This window comes from Sorex fumeus, unplaced genomic scaffold (assembly GCF_029834395.1).
Source record: "Sorex fumeus unplaced genomic scaffold, SorFum_2.1 ptg000002l, whole genome shotgun sequence".
Classification (NCBI taxonomy): Eukaryota; Metazoa; Chordata; class Mammalia; order Eulipotyphla; family Soricidae; genus Sorex; species Sorex fumeus.
Window position 1 is genome coordinate 69,621,295 of NW_026606059.1, and position 18,498 is coordinate 69,639,792.

Genomic DNA, 18,498 nt, shown 5'->3' on the forward strand with positions numbered 1-18,498 from the left:
TTGATTCTGTTGAGACGGAAGCAGTCATGGAAGCCCTAGCCAATCAGGGCATACAAACTCAATACATCAGGATCCTCTGTGAGATCTATTACGAATTCACTACCAAGATCTCACCATTCTACAAAGAAGTAATCATCCATGTCAAGAGAGGGGTTCGGCAGGGTGATACAATTTCACCAAAACTCTTCAGTACCACCCTCGAGAACATCATGCGACGACTGGAATGGGAACTAATGGGAGTGAAGATAGATTGTCGGCAACTACACCACCTCCACATTTGCTGATGAAATCGTTCTAATAACACCAGCCAAGTGGCACAAATGCTAACCAACTTCGACCGTGAGTGTGGAAAGGTTGGATTACAACTGAATCTCACAAAAGACAATGTTCATGAGAAACAGTCTTGTTCCTGATGCTCCATTCACTCTCAACGGAACCACCATCTCCGAATGCAACAGTTATATATACCTAGGTCGAGAAATCACCTGAATGACCTGGTTTTTAGTATATTAAATATGGCACGGGTAGCTTGCCAGGCTCTGCCAGGGACTCATTCCACTGACCTTGAAAGAGCCCGCAATATGCCAGCATTAAGAAGGATGAACAAGGAGAGGATGATAAAATCTCCAGGCCAAACTAGGCTGCCAAAATGAAGAAGTACTAAAATGATTGTTTGTACTTTCAACACACGTGCGCTGGCATTGAAAGCATCCATCAAGGACCTGATGTTGCAAACACAGAAGATCAAGTACAACATCATTGGTCTCACCAAGACAAGAAGGCATTGATCACATCACTCCATTTTGATACTGGAGAAGAACTGTTCCTCAGAACATGCGACAATAGAGGCATCAGTCATGTCGGTTTCCTTGTCAACACAAACTTGGCCATGAGCATTGTTTCATTCAGATGCCTAGCAAACCAAAATGAATGATTACACTTGAATAGATGTGGCTCACTGCTGTCAGTTTCTATCTTCATCATCTATTCACCAACATCCAAGTACAATGAAGAAGAAATTGACAAGTTCTACATGGAACTGGAGAAGTTCTATAAAGAAGACCATACCTTCTACAAAATCATCGTCAATGATTTTAATGCCAAGATAGGACTGAGAAGGTTGTGCGAAGAACTCCACATCGGGACCCATAGACTAGATTGGAATGAACAGGGTAAGAGACTGTCTGAGTTCATCATGTTGACCAAGACCATCCATGGTAACTCAAGTTCCAGAAGGCAGAATCTAAACATTGGACATGGTAGTCTCTCAATGGATATTTCCACAACAAATTGACCACATTATACTCAATTGTTGGTTTTGCTTGACTGATTTCTCTGTTGTCCAAAAATTCCAAACAGGATTGGACCACCGTTTCCTTCATGCAAAATTCTACTTCACAGAGTAGGGAAAAAGGACTGCAAAGTTTAAGAAGAGAACTCCCAGATGACCACCAACTGGGAGCTCTTTGGCACTATAGCATCAACGTGGGAACATGTCATCATTGACAATATCGAAGAGGAATATGATCAACTGGTTGAATACCTCCATGACTGGGTGAGGAATGCCAAGAGTGGGAAAGCCACAAAAAGACACCTCTTCTTAGAAAGTCTCGAGCTCTTTCACCCATGTGGTTTGGCTGGAGCCTCATGCAATCACAAGCTAATGTCCAAGCTCACAAAACTGTGCAGAGAAGCAATAAAGGAAGATCTCAAAGAGAGAAGAACAGCAGTGTTGGCCGATGCAGCAGAAGCCAGGAAAAGTATTCGCAACACTCGCCTGTCTTTTGCCAACTACAAGACCAAGATGACTGCCCTCTGGTGTTCTGATGGATATATCACATCTTCCAGAAGGTCAATGGAGATTACCCATGACTTCTACTTGGGTCTCTTTGATAGCCATGTCCACCTGCCCACAAACCAAATTCCACAGGATGGATATGTTGTTCTCAATGGTCTACATAAAAAATTCCGAAATCCAAGACAGCATTTCATTGGAAAAGAAGCATACAGTACCTTGTCCAGACAAGGTCAGACACAAACACCTGAAGAATCTGCCACCAGTACTCATCAATACACTGGCTCGGCTCTTCACATGCTACCTGTCTGAATGCAAGGTTTTGTCCCAATGGAAAACCAGCAGGATCGTTCTGTCATATAAGAAGGAAGACATCCACAAAATTGGCAGCAATCGCCCAATCTGCCTGTTGTCTGTTGTGTACAAGGTGTTCACTGAGTCATCCTAAATAAAATAGGCATAACACTAGATGAAGAACCCAAGCAAGCTGGGTTATGAATAGGATTCAGGACAAAGAACCATATCCACACGGTGACCAAGATCATTGAGGTTTCACAAGAGTTCAAGATGCCTCATGGTGCTTCACTAATAAAAAAAAAAAGAAAAAAAAAGAAAAAAAAAGAAAAATGCCATTCTGTCTAACATTCAGCCATTTAAAGAAGGCCTTTGATTCTGTTGAGACTGAAGCTGTCATCGAAGCCCTAGCCAAACAGGGCGTTCAAACAATACATCAAGATGTTTTGTGAGTTGTATTACGGATTCACCACCAGGATCTCACCATTCAACAAGAAAGTGATCATCAACATCAAGAGAGGGGTTCGGCATTGTTATACCATTTCACCGAAACTGGATGTCTGGACTAGAGCTGTTACCTACTGGATTCCATGGGATGTCGAAAGGATGCGTGGCCACCCACCTACTAGATGGTTGGACTTCTTCCTCAAACCCTGACCAAAGGGTTTGAGGCTCCTTGTGTTCCTGGAGCAAGCAGATGCCATCGGGTTACACTAGCATGGGACAGAGATGAATGGAGACTGCCACTCACTCGAGCAAATCGAGGATCAACGGGATGGCAAGTGACAAGTGACAAGTGATTCTAATTGAATAAATTGTTTATTGGTAGAATAATTTTATAGTATTTAAAATATAAAATTTCCACCAACCCTGCTTTGAATCCTGGATACTATATATGGTCCCCCATTTACCACCAGAGTTAATGTCTGATCATAGACTTCAGAATAGTGATCACCGTCTTGTGTGACATAAGTATGCCTGATATCACTTGATCACTTGACATCCCGTTACTCATCGATTTGCTTGAACAGGTGCCAGTAATGTCTCCATTCGTCCCTGTCACGTGCTAGTGTAGCCCAATAGCGTCTGCTTGCTCCAGGAACATGAAGAGCCTAAAACTATTCATTCAGGATCTTGACAAAGAAGTCTGACCATCTCATAGGTGGGTGGCCATGCAATCTTTTGACATCATGTGGAATCTGGTCGGTAATGGCTCTAATCCAGCAGTCGTCTCTAAATCGGATTACATGTCTAGCTCCTCTGATTTTCAATACCTTGGCAAACGAGACATCATCCCTGATTCTCTATCGTCGACAGAGGTCAGAACTCTGGATTCCTTCTCTCCCTTGAGTGAAGCATACTACTCCAAGCATAGTTCTTTCAATTCCTCTTTGGGAGACCCGAATAGCCTTCTCATCCTGTTTTCTTAGGGCCCAGGTCTGTGAGGTATATGTTAAGGCAGGAAGAATGATGGAGTTGAAGAGATGTGCCCAGAGCTGGAGGTTCTTCATCCTCTTACCTATTTCTATGATGCTCTTGAAGACGTTCCATGCTGCTCTCTTCCTCCTGTGCAACTCAGGTGCTGGACTTCTTCCTCAAAACCCTGGTCATTCATGATATTGAGTTCTTGACCTAGATACATAACTGCTGCATTCAGAGATGTTCGTTCCATTGAGACCGAATAGAACATCAAGTATGAGTCCATTTCCCATGAACATTGTCTTCGTGAGATTCAGCTGCAGTCCAACCTTTCCACACTCATGGTTGAAGTTGGCCAGCATTTGTGCCGCTTGGCTAATGTTTGGTGTTATTAGAATGATGTCATTAGTGAAGCGGAGGTGGTGTACTTGCCGACCATCTATCTTCACTCCTATTTCTTTCCATTTCAGTCCTCGCATAACGTTCTCGAGGGTGTCACTGAAGAGTTTCGGTGAAGTAGTATCACTCTGCCGAACCACTCTCTTGATGTCGATGATCACTGTCTTGTAGAAAGGTGAGATCCTAGTAAGGAATCTGTAACACAGCTCATGGAGGATCCTGATGTATTGAGTTTGAACACCCTGTTTGGCTAGGGCTTCTATAACCACTTCAGTCTCAACAGAATCAAAGGCCTTCTTTAAGTCAATGAATGCTAGAGAGACTGGCCTCTTGAACTCCCAACAAACCTCAGTGAGCTTGGTTATGGTGTGGATATGGGCGATCATGCTGAATCCTTTTCAGAACCCAGCTTGCTCGCATTGTTGTCCTTCATCTAGGGTTCTGCCAATCCTGTTGAGAATGACTCGAGTGAACAGCTTGTAGACAACGGACAATAGGCAGATTGGGTGATAGTTGCCCATGTTCTGGATGTTTCCCTTCTTGTACAACAGAAAGGCCCTGCTGGATTTCCACTGGGTTGGAACTTGAATTCAGACAGGTAGCATGTGAAGAACCAAGTCAGTGTATTGATGAGTACTGGTGGCAGATTCTTCAGGTGTTCGGGTCTGACATTGTCTGGGCTGGATGCTGTTTGCTTCTTTACCAACCAAGTGGCATGTCGGATTTTGGAAGGGAGAACATTGGAAATGACAGATATAAATTGATATAAATATATAAATAAATATAAATATGATATAAATAAATATAAATCTATATAAATCTCTGATATAAATTGATAAAAATATAAATATGATCTAAATATAAATTGATATAAATCTGATATAAATTGATAAAAATATAAATATGATATAAATATAAATTGATATAAATCTCTGATATAAATTGATAAATTTAACTAATTATAAAAACTTAATTTAAATTATTTGACTAACTTATTATAAAATTTCTTTCTTTCTAACTTTAGAGTTTGGTAATGCTAGTAAAAATAACATTAATAACATAATGAAATTCTTCTCTTAGGAATTTATTTTTAACATTGAATCTGTTTTCAATGTATGAATTAATATTTATGATGTTTTGAATTTTTGAATAATTTTTCGAATATTGTGTTAATTGTAATAAAACTCATGTCTATTAAATTAAATTTTTAAAACTAATAGGATTAAATTTTTCTATAGGTTTTACATTTTTTCCCCTTTATTTTATTTTATTTTTTTTTAAAGTTGTAGATTTACAATTTTTTGTGCTTTGGTTTAAATTATACAATGATCAGATACCCATCCCTCCACCAGTGCCCATTTTCCACCACCATGGATAATATCCCTCCCACCCCCATCCCTCCATCCCCCCTGTCTCTGTGGCAAGGCAATCCCCTGTGTTCTCTCTCTCCTTTTGGGTGTTGTGGTCTGCAAAAGAGGCATTGAGTGGCAAACATGTTCAGTCCATAGTCTACTTTTGACATGCATCTCCCCTCCTGGGAGGATCCTCCAAACATCCTTTATTTGGTGCTCCCTTCTCTATCTGAACTGCCCTTTCCTCTGGGATACCCGGCTGGCCTCTAAGTTATGGAGTAATCCTCCTGGTGCTGATCTCAGCTATTCTTGGGTATTAATCTCATACTTTGTTACTTTATATCCCCCAGATGAATGCAATCTTTCTATGTCTATCCCTCTCTTTCTGACTCATTTCGCTTAGCATGATACTTTCCATATTGTACCACTGGTATGTAAATTTCATGACTTCATCTTTTCTAACAGCTACATAGTACTCCATTGTGTAGATGTACCAAAGTTTCTTTAACCAGTCATCTGTTCGTGGGCATTCAGGTTTCTTCCAGTTTCTGGCTATTGTAAAGAGTGCTGCAATGAACAAACAAGAGCAGATGTCATTTCGAATATACAGTTTTGCCTGTCTGGGATATATTCCCAGGAGTGGTATTGCTGGGTCAAATGGGAGCTCAATTTCTAATTTTTGGAGAATCATCCATACTGTTTTCCAGAAGGGCTGAACCAGTGGACAGGACATTCCCACCAACAGTGAAGGAGTGTCCCTTTCTCTCCACATCCACGCCAGCATAGGTTGCTTTTGTTCTTTTGAATGTGGGCCAGTCTCTGAGGTGTGAGATGGTATCTCATTGTGGTTTTGATCTGCATCTCCCTGATGATTAATGATGTAGAGCATTTTCTCACGTGCTTTTTTGCCATTCGGATTTCTTCTTTGAGAAAGTTTCTGTTCATTTCATTGCCCCATTTTTGGATGGGGTTGGATGTTTTCTTCTTGTGGAGTTTAACCAGTATTTTGCATATCCTGGATATCAACCCCTTGTCAGATGTGTATTCGGTGAATATCCTTTCCCATTCTGTAGACTGTCTTTGTATTTTGGTCACTGTTTCTTTGGAGGTGCAGAAGCTTCTTAGTTTAAGATAGTCCCATTTATCTATCTCTGTTTTCACTTGCTCGGCCAGTGGCGTGGCATCTTTGAAGATACCATTAGCTTCAATGTCATGGAGAGTTTTGCCAACTTTATCTTCAATGTACCTTATGGTTTCTGGTCTGATGTTGAGGTCTTTAATCCATTTTGATCTTACTTTTGTACATGGTGTTAGGCAGAGTTCTGAGTCTATTTTTTTGCATGTAGCCGTCCAGTGATGCCAACACAATTTATTAAAGAGGCTTTCCTTTCTCCATTTCACGTTACTTGCACCTTTATCAAAGATTAGATGAGCATATGATTGAGGGGAGATGTCAGTGTATTCAACCCTGTTCCATTGGTCTGCAGTTCTGCCTTTGTTCCAGTACCATGCTGTTTTAACTATTACTGCTTTGTAGTACAGTTTGAAGTTCGGGAGGTTGATTCCTCCCATTTTCTTTTTCCCAAGAATTGCTTTAGCTATTCGTGGGGGCTTATTGTTCCATATAAATTTCAGGAGTGTTTGCTCCATTTCTTTGAAGAATGTCATGGGTATCCTTATAGGGATTGCATTGAATTTATACAATGCTTTTGGTAGTATTGCCATTTTGACAATGTTAAGTCTCCCGACCCATGAGCAGGGGATATCTTTCCATTTCCTCATGTCCTCTTTTATTTCCTGAAGTAGCGTTTTGTAGTTTTCTTTGTACAGGTCCTTTACTTCCTTAGTTAAGCTGATTCCTAGGTACTTGATTTTCTGGGGCACAATTGTGAACGGGATTGTTTTTTTCATGTTGCTTTCTTCTCTCTCACTGTTTGCGTATAGGAAAGCCATGGACTTTTGGGTATTGATTTTATAACCTGCAACTTTACTATACGAGTCTATTGTTTCTAGGAGTTTTTTGGTGGAAGTTATTGGGTTCTCTAAGTAGAGTATCATATCATCTGCGAATAGTGAGAGCTTGATTTCTTCCTTTCCTACCTGAATGCCCTTAATATCTTTTTCCTGCCTAATCGCTATTGCAAGTACTTCCAGTACTATATTGAACAGCAGTGGAGAGAGTGGGCATCCCTGTCTCGTCCCTGATCTTAGAGGGAAGGCTCTCAGTTTTTCCCCATTGAGGATGATGCTTGCTGTAGGCTTGTGGTAGATGGCTTTAATTATGTTGAGGAAGGTCCCCTCTATACCCATTTTGGCTAGGGTTTTCATCATAAAGGGGTGCTGGATCTTATCAAATGCTTTCTCTGCATCTATTGATATGATCATATGCTTTTTATCTTTTCTTTTGTTGATATGATGGATTATGCTGATTGATTTCCGAATGTTAAACCATCCTTGCATCCCTGGGATGAATCCTACTTGGTCATGGTGTATGATCTTTTTGATGAGTAGTTGGATTCTGTTTGCTAGTAGTTTGTTGAGGATCTTTGCATCTGTGTTCATCAGGGATATCAGCCTGTAATTCTCTTTCTTTGTGGTATCTCTGTCTGCTTTTGGTATCAGTGTGATATTTGCTTCGTAGAAACTGTTCGGGAGTGTTTTTGATATTTCAATTTCATGGAAAAGCTTAAAGAGCATCGGGAGTAAGTCCTCTTTAAAGATTTGGAAGAATTCACTACTGAATCCATCCGGGCCAGGACTTTTGTGCTTGGGGAGACTTTTTATTACCATTTCAATTTCCTTGATGGTGATAGGTCTGTTCAGGTATTCCAGGTCCTCTTGGTTCAGCCTTGGGAGTCTGTAGGAGTCTAGGAATTTATCCATTTCCTCGAGGTTTTGATGTTCCGTGGCATAAAGCTTCTCAAAGTACTCCCTGAGGATCCTTTGAATTTCTGTAGTTTCTGTTGTGATGACCCCCTTTTCATTTCTGATTCGGTTTATTAGGGTTTTCTCTCTCCCCTTCTTTGTGAGTTTTGCTAGAGGCTTATCAATCTTGTTAATTTTCTCAAAGAACCAGCTCTTGGTTTCATTGATCTTTCGGATTGTTTTTTGGTTTTCCATCTCGTTAATCTCTGCTCTGAGTTTTATTACTTCCTTCCTCCTGTTCGGGTTGTGCTCCTTTTGTTGGTCCTTCTCCAAGCTCTTAAGCTGTGAGGTTAGTTTATTTATGTGGGCTCGCTCCTCCTTCCTGAGGAATGCTTGTAGAGCTATAAACTTTCCTCTTAACACAGCCTTTGCTGTGTCCCATAAGTTTTGGTAACTCGTGTTCTCATTTTCATTCGTTTCTAGGAATCTTTTGATTTCCTCTTTGATTTCCTGTCTAATCCACTCGTTCAATAGTGCACTGTTTAATTTCCAGGTGTTTGATTTAGTTTTCTGTTTTTGTGTGTGATTTACTTCTAATTTCAGTGCATTATGGTCTGAGAAGATTGTTGATACAATCTCTACCTTCTTAATTTTATGGAGGCATGTTTTGTGGCTCAGCATGTGGTCTATCTTGGAGAATGTTCCATGTACGCTTGAGAAGAATGTGTATTCAGCTTTTTGTGGATGAAGTGTCCTGTATATATCTACTAAGTCCCTTTCTTCCATTGTTTCCCTCAAATGAAGTATATCCTTGCTAAGCTTGAGTCTGTTTGATCTATCAAGAGGTGACAAAGCAGTGTTGAAGTCTCCCACTAGTATTGTGTTGCTATTGATGTCTTTTTCCAAATCTATGAGTAGTTGTTTTAAGTACTTTGCTGGTCTCTCATTAGGTGCATATACATTTATTATTGTAAGTTCTTCCTGTTGTACAGATCCTTTGATCAATAAGAAATGGCCTTCACTGTCTCTTATGACCTTCCTCACTCTGAAATCGATGTGGTCTGATATAAGAATGGCTACCCCAGCTATTTTTATGGGAGCTGTTTGCCTGTAGGATTGTTTTCCAGCCTTTGACTCTGAGTCTGTGTTTGCTTTGACTATTGAGATGCGTTTCTTGCAGGCAGCAGAATGTTGGGTTCAATTTTCTAATCCATCCTGCCACTCTATGTCTTTTAATTGGTGCGTTTAGCCCATTGACATTGAGAGAGATTATTGTTATGGGATTTTGTCCCATTGTTCTGTTAAAATTTGGTGTATTTGAGGGGCCTTTCTTGCCTTAAAGTAGCCCATTTAGTTGTTCTTGTAACCATGGTTTTGAGTCTATGAAGTTCCTGAGCTGTTGTTTGTCTGTGAAACTGTGTGTTGTTCCTTCTATTATGAATGAGAGTCTTGCTGGGAAAAGTATCTTTGGGGAGGCATTTATTTCATTGAGTTTTTTTACTATGTCCCACCACTGTTTTCGGGCCATGAGGGTTTCATCAGAAAAATCAGCTGTGAATTTTAAGGATGCTCCTTTGTAAGAGATTTCTTTCTTCGATCTTGCTGCTTTCAGAATTTTGTCTCTGTCTAAGGTTTTGGTCATTTTGATCAGAATGTGTCTTGGGATATTTTTATTCGGATTTCTTCTAGCTGGTACCCTTCGGGCCTCCTGAATGTGGTCACAAGTTTTCTTCAGCTCTGGCAATGTTGTAGCAATGATGTCTTTGACAGTTTCTTCTTCATCGAGGTTTTCTTCCTGTCCCTCTGGGACTCCAATAATTCTTATGTTACCCCTCTTGGCTTCATCACGATCTTCTCTTGCCATCTGTTCCCGAATTGTGAGTCTCTTTTCCATTTTCTGCTCTTTTCTGGAGAGTCTCTGAAGTTCATCTTCGAGCTCACTGATTCTGTTCTCAGCCGCTCTTATTCTGCTGCTGAGGCCTTCCACTGAGCTTTTCAATTCGCCTACGAGATTTTTCAGGTCTGACATTTCTGATTGCATTTTCCTCATTTCTGCCTTGAGATCCTCTTGTCTTCTATTGACATTGCTTTCCATTGTTTCTTTTAATTCCCTAAGCATCCTAAGTAGCTCCCTTCTGAATTCCTTGTCAGAGAGGTTGTCTAACACTACAGTACTGTTGGTGTCATCTGGGCTAGACTCTTCAATATGAAAGTTTGGTGGGCTTTTGCGTTGCTTTACCATTGTGAGAGGTGTGGTTTAGTCCTTCACGTTCACTGTTACTATTCTGCTGGCTTTGCAGTGTGAGTTAAGATAGACTTATGAGTTATTGGCTACTGTGTTTCTAGTGGCTGAGCTAAAATAGAGAAGTTTCCATCTAAGAAGGTAGCTTATGGTTCCTATGGCATATGTAGTGGGAAAATATTTCGCGGCCGTGTCAGCGGCCGCGGCTCCGGAAAGAGTCCCTAGCACTGGCAAGGAGTTCGGAACGTCTCCTGTTTGGAATTGGAGCCGTTCAGCTTTGTTGCCCAGAGCTGGGCCTCTGTGCCTGTCCCACGCAGATCAGGGGTTGAAAACCGGCTTTCTAGGGGCTGGTTCTAGCTGCGCGTGCCCAGAGAGGGACCCAGGCCCTTGGGGGCGGCTGTACCTGTTGGAATTGGAGCCGTTCAGCTTTGTTGCCCAGAGATGGGCCTCTGTGCCCATCCCACGCAGATCAGGGGTTGAAAACCGGCTTTCTAGGGGCTGGTTCTAGCTGCGCGTCAGGTTTTACATTTTTATGGTCAAAATACGAGAAAAAATCTAAATAGAACTGGATCTTTTAATTTTACTAAGTGTAGCAAACTTCAAGAGAATATCTTTTTTTTTTTTTTTTTTGCTATTTTGGTCACACCTGGAGATGCTCAGGGGTTACTCCTGGCTCTGCACTCAGGAATCACTCCTGAAGGTGCTCAGGGGACCATGTGGAATCCTGAAAATTGAACCTAGGTTGGCCACGTGCAAGGCAAATGCCCTTCCCGCTGTGCTATCGCTCCAGCCCGAGAACACCTAATATTTTAAAAAACATTTTAACAATGCACAATGGAATACTTGGATAAACATTTTTCATATATTTTAGTAATTTATAATGTATTCATAAACATGAACAAATTTGAATTTTGGCTAATAAATTTAATGTGCTCGTATGAACATAAATTTGGAAATTTATTTTCCAAAATTATAATAATTTAATTACTGAAAATTACTGTAATTAGTAGTTAGTGTCCATACATATGTTGGTAAAACCTTGTATATAATATCCTAATATCCAAATCTGTGGAAAAACTTGAAGTAATTAAAACAATATAGATAACTATTGGAGACTATTAGAAATACTAATATGAAAAATCATTATCCTGAAAAATTTTAATTTTATTAAAACCACACTTGATCACTTGATTTCTTGTTACTAATCAATTTGCTTGAGCAGGCGCCAGTAATGTCTCCATTTTTAGCTGTGGCGTGCTAGTGTAGTCCAATGGTGTCTGTTCGTCCTACGAACACTAAGAGCCTCAACCGATCATTCACGGTCTTGAAGAAGAAGTCTGACCATCTTGTAGGTGGGCGGCCACGCAATCTTTTGACGTCCTCTGGAATCCAGTGGGTAACGGCTCTAGTCCAGCAACCGTCTCCAAATCTCATTAAGTGACTAGCTCATCGGATTTTCGACTCCTTGGCAATCTCTGATTCTTGACCATCTATGGAGGTCAGAACTCTGGATTGTTTTTCTCATTTGAGTGAAGCGTGATACTCCAAGCATAGCTCTTTCAATTCCTCTTTGGGAGACCCGAATAGCATTCTCATCCTGTTTTCGTAGGGTCCAGGTCTCTGAGACGTATGTTAATGCAGGAAGAACAGTGGAATCAAAGAGATGTGCCTGGAGCTGGAGGTTCTTTGTCCTCTTAGCTGTTTCTTCAATGCTCTTGAAGACGTTCCAAGCCGCTCTCTTCCTCCTGTGCAACTCAGGTGCCAGGTCATCCGTCATTTTGACTTCTCAACCTAGGTACAGATAACTGTTGTATTCAGAGATTGTCATTCTGTTGAGAGTGAATGGAACGTCAGGAACGAGACTGTTTCTCATAAACATTGTCTTCATGAGATTCAGCTAGAGTCTGACCTTTCCACACTCATGGTCGAAGTTGGCCAGCATTTGTGCCACTTGGCTAATGTTTGGTTATTAGAAAGAACCATGTCATCAGCAAAGTGGAGGTGGCGTAGTTACCGACTGTCTATCTTCACTCCCGTTCCTTCTCATTCCAGCACGACGTTCTCGAGGGTGGCACTGAAGAATTTCGGTGAAATGGTATCACCTTGCCGAACCCCTCTCTTGACATCAATGATCACTTATTTGTAGAATGGTGAGATCCTGGTAGTGAATCAGTAATACAGCTCATGGAGGATTCTGATGTATTGAGTCTGAGTGCCCTGATGACTAGGGCTTCAATGACCGCTATGAAACCAAGTATACATTAAATATGATTCACAATTTCTTGACAGTTGTATTCATTTCACTCTACACTCAAACTCTATGGGTGGTATGAAACTGAGATTTAGTTAGCATCTTGCTAGGAATATTATGCACCACATATTATCCTTTAAAGGTTTTGCTCCTTATACTTATGTTCTACATGAAATTAAATAAATAAATAAATGTTTAACACTGTTTTAAATATTTCTTATTGTTATTTCCTTTTTAATGCAAATTATATTATTGTGTATAAAATTTTATTTGAGCAAAACAAGCTGAATACAGTAAGTATTGCAATCAGAAAGAATTTCTATCTTGGTGAATTAGGTTGATTCTTTAACATATGGAATACATAATATTATGAGTAAGTGCAAATAAAGCAAGAATATATATTTAAAAATTGAAAGTATTTAACCGGAAATAATTATTTTTCACTTCCAAATATAAAATAAATTCCAGTGCCTGCTTGAGAAATTTGATAGAGTATTTGTCAGAAACCTTCTTAAAAGTAAAAAGTAAAAATATATACAATCTATACGCTTTATGTGATCACTGTCATAAACATAACTTAGTAAACCAATTTTAAATCTAGAATAGTCTTACATCCCTAATGTAAATGAAGACAAATAAATATATGAGTGCTATAGCCATCCATATAAAACACAGACTCAACAAAACTGAAAACATAAGATTCAACTTATGACACTTTGTAATGTGCCCTTTGGGGTGGGGAGAGCATTTGGGAACACTGGTAGAGGGACGTTGACACTGGTGTTGAAATATTATATGCCTAAAACTCAACTATTCATAACTTTGTAAATCACAGTTCTTTAATAAAAAATGTTTGAGGTCATAATAGAATCCAGATGGTCTGATTAAGTGACAAAAATGTTAACTGAATGAAAGAAAATAACTCTCATAAGAAGCTGGATTCTAGCTTCAGATTTGAATTTCTCTTGGATGTGCTATCTTCCCTGTGGTTTCCTACTTGGAAGTCACAATTAGTTTATTATTGCTTAACAGCTGGAAGCCTTCTGAAGTTCAATTTTGTGAAGGTCTGAAACTCTCTTTGATTATCCTCCAGAACCCTAGGACTATTTTATAAAACTTTGAATTTTAATATTTTTATCTCTATTCAGCTTTACAAGTTAAACTTTACATTGCATGCACTGCAAAGTTCATTATGTAAGCAGCTCTTCACGAGCTCTTTTAGAAGAAATATACTTTAAAAATTGGACATTATATGGTTCCATGCCAAATTGCAGTGAAGAATTACATATTTTCATACTTTTAGAATCTATATCAGATAGTTTTTTAAATTATTCACAGTCCACATTCAGAGTTTAAGTTACAAATATTAATTCTTTTTGCAACTATAAATTCTAATATAAAATGCAAAAAACAGTCCTTTACAGGAGTTGAAATGTTGATGTGATTATAGCAGATTCTTCACTGGTTATACTTAGACATTATACCTGCATAATGTACATACAGTACTGTACATAAATTTGGGTAGTTTATAATAGTGTTATTTAGCAGTAAGAAATATTAAAAACAAAGTATGTTAATAATGATTACACTTGAAAATGGAAGTTAACCTCATCAAATTGAAAATATTAGAAGGAAAAATTGAGATTTCACAAGATCTTTGGCCTGCCATAAACCCTGCATATTTTGGATTTAGCAGGTATTAAAAATCTTAAAAACAATTCCTTATAATAAATTTCATATGTTTTCTCCTATCCTTTGCCTTTTATGATTATATAAGCTGTTAGACCTATGTTTTATATTCTCTAGAAAACATGAGTTTATAATTTACTTAGGATTGAAAATATAGACATTAAAAACTTGGCAGATATTTCTTTAAAATATTTAAAATAAGATGACCTAAAGACTCAAGTTAGCTGTCTACATTTTTATTAAACCTTTCTTCAAATTGTGTGCACTTGAAATTTAATAGCCATAAAATCCATGATAGGTTACCTTTATAAAGGCAAAGTGACTTTAGTGTCATTTTTCTGATTTTATACATCTACAAATGAATGGCAGATGGTTATATATTTTGACAGTTGTGGTTGCAGATACAATACATTCCAAATCCACATGAGTTTTATTATTATAGAATAATGATTACTCCATGACTGTGTACTTATTATTATAATATTATTTAGTTCTCAGTTTCATTCTTCCTATTTTCATGTCAAATTCAGGCTTCCTATCAAAATGGCTTCAGTAGTTTCAGAAGTCATTATGTACTTGACATTATTCAGAGGAAGAAATAGAAAATAACCTCTGTCTTTGAGATTATGTTTTATCTCATTGGTTAGAAATAGATTATGTGCCCATCTCTGAAGAACTTTCAAACAAATAAAAATGCTCTTAGAGTAATAAGCACACTGCTGAAAATTGTTTAGAAAGTTCTAAAACACAAGTTTGGTGTGTTAAATGCCTGGACATTTTTTTCTATTTTGGAAAAGGGAGAAATAAATAGATACGTGGACACCTCCAGTGTATACCTGCCTTGATACTTGAGGGCCAATGCATGGTGAGTAACTTGATGCAGTTGCAATTGTGTTCACTAATTGTTATTGTATGTGTAAATTGAAGATATAAAGTTGAGTAACTATTGAGTAAATATAACTCAAAATAAGTCAGGCATATAAAACATAAATGAAATGTATAATTTTAAAGACTCAATATCTAAAACTACAGTATTGTATAGGTGTTATAAATATTGTAACAATTGATTTTTATATCTCTGTATTTGTCTATTCAATCAGCACAGATGTAAAATTTTCTGTTTAAAAAATTTGTATAATGCTATTAAAATGCTGTGTGATCCTAAGATAGGTGAAACCCTTAAAATTAGGAGTAAAACTGTTAGTGGAGGGGTAAAGAATATATAGATATATAGTATTTTTAACAATTTATGTACTATTATGTTTGCTTTGGGCTGGAGCGATAGCACAGCGGTAGGGCGTTTGCCTTGTCTGCAGCCAGCCCAGCCGAGCCGGGTTCGATTCCTCCACCCCTCTCGGAGAGCCCAGCGAGTTACCAAGAGTATCTCGCCCACTTGGCAAAGCCTGGCAAGCTACCTGTGATGTATTTGATTTGCCAGTCACAGTAACAACAAGTCTCAAAATGGAGACGTTACTGGGCCCTCTCAAGCAAATCGATGAACAATGGGAGGACAGTGTTTGTTTGTATGTTTGTTTTATAGAGAGAGTATATTTTCTATGAATTCAGACAGAATAGATATTATAGAAAAATTGGTTTTTTCTGTTGTTTTCTACTAAATACCTCTGAAAATGCATATTTTATTTCTATTTAAAAGCCTATGATATTGAAATTGGTGGGCCCCCACAAGTGTCTTATATGAGACGAGGGGGGTAGGGGGATGGGGAGGAGAGAGACAGCCACTTTATCCCCATCTGCCTTTACCACCCCAGGATCCAGGGTTCTTATCATGCCTGCAAGAAGAGAATTTCAAGGGTAGACAAGCAGTGAATTAAAACAAATTTTATTTGTAGGTTTTTAGGAAAGGGGAGAAGGGAGAGAATGTGCTCGGGCACCATATGTGTTAGGCTATGTGGGCTCAAGCAGCACAAGGGTTAAGGCAGCAAATGTGTGACCTTCCTTTGTTTGAGGTGGCTTTTATAATAGGGTTTTACCAATCAGACTCCAAGTGGGCTTCATCAGTGTTGTTGCAAAGTGTGTAGAATTGAGAGTGGTAGATGATCCTCTTCAAGAACAACTTTTCTTGACCTTTGCTCCTGCTGAATCTTCTTTCATAGGGTGGATCCAGCCTTTTCTAGTCTGGACAAGCTGAGGATTAATTAGAATAAAGGAAGGAATTGCTGGTTCTCCAGTAATTTCCTCAGGCCCTTTCTGAAGGGAGGAATCCAGTCTCCTCAGGTTGAGCTGCTGGAGAAGGTCTTATCAGGTATTGATTTCTGTATCCACAAGGTGGATCAGACTTAGTACTCTTGGTTTTATTACTTTCCAGGAATTTCATCGCATGTTGTAGGGATAGGTGGTGGTGGGGCTTCCCTAATCTACCTGCCTACATCAATATTATACAAGACTACATGATACAGGTAGATATTTTTGTTTTAAGTTTCCTTTTGACATATATATATATGATATATATACACATATATATGACATATATATTTAGTTTCTAGTCTTACAATTGTGCTTTGTATTGTATCTAGATCTAATTTTGTTTAAAGAGATAAGCAAATTCTTGTAAAATAATAAACTTTCTATTTTAAAGCAATTAATACAATTTGCTCGAGATGATTCTCTTAAGACAGAGAATTGCATTATAGGAGAAAGATATGTAATACAAGGAATGTTATATGATTTTGTCCAAAAGACAACAGTTAGTTGGCTATTATAAATTAGATAGATATATAAAGCAACATAACTTGATCGAAGTGTTTAGATATTGATCTGCATGACTATAGATAACTACAAATGGCTTTTCAATAAATTCTTCTGAAATTGTACATAATTTATCTGAAATGTAAAATATAAAGCTAAAATTATAAAAGAATTTATAAGAGAAACATTGAGAACTCAATCAGCACTTTTTTGGCTAGGACACACAAAAATAAAATTTCATTAAATTATAATTTATCATTATTAATAATTTTTGATTTTAGAAAAGCACAACAAATATTAAGAGATAAAACATACACTGCGTGTATATGTGTGTATATATATATACAAATAGCTAAGATAAAACATTCATCATAAATTTAGAGACTAATTGGCTTTATTAAATGATTCACAAATAAGGCTTTTTCAAAAGTAGAGAAGCTTTGCAAAGACTTGCATAAAATTGGAAAGTTTGTAAATCAGAGCAGATTAGATGGGTATTCACCTATCACCTATCACCTATCATTCTGTTGCTCATCGATTTTCTCAAGCAGGCACCAGAAACATCTCCATCTGAACGTCTCAAAGATGGGTGGCCAGGCATTCTATTTAACGTCCCGTGGAATCCAGTCAGTAACAGCTCTAGTCCAGCGGTCATCTCCAAATTGCATTACGTGTCTAGCCTGTCTGATTTTTGATGCCTTGGCAAATGAGACAGTGTCCCTGATCCTGTATTAGCAGGATGGGTATTAGCAAAAGAAAAGAGATTATCTCAGGCTTTGCCATCTTCCTTAAGCTAAAGGGGGGGATTGTATGAAACTGTCACTGTCCTCCTGTTGTTCATTGATTTTGCTCGAGCGGGCCCAGTAATGTCTCCATTTTGAGACTTCTTGTTACTGTGTTTGGCATATCGAATACATCACGGGTAGCTTGCCAGGCTTTCCCGTGCGGGCGAGATACTCTCAGTAGCTTGCCAGGCTCTCCGAGTGGGGTGGAGGAATCGAACTCAGCTCGGCCGGGCTAGCTGCGCACAAAGTAAACGCCGTATCGCTGTGCTATGGCTCCAGCCAGTGGTGAAGATTATGCTTTTGATTGAAATCCTAGTTAAAATTTACAACCTCCACATTGAAACTTCTGCTTTTAGAAGAGAGTATGTTTTGAAATTTACCTACAAGTGGTACTACATGAAAAGTATCATGTTAAGTGAAATGACTCAGAAAGAAAGGGATAGACATAGAAAGATTGCATTCATCTGGGGAACATAAAGTAACAAAATAGGAGACTAACACCCAAAAATGGCTGAGCTTAGTACCAGGAATTTTACTCCATGACTTGGAGGCCAACCACACATACTAGGGAAAGAGGGAGCTCAGATAGAGAAGGGAACACCAAATAAAGGTATTGGGAGGATCCTCCCAGGATGGGAGAAGCATGCTGAAAGTAGACTATAGACCAAACATGATTGTCACCCATTGCCTCTTTTGCAAAC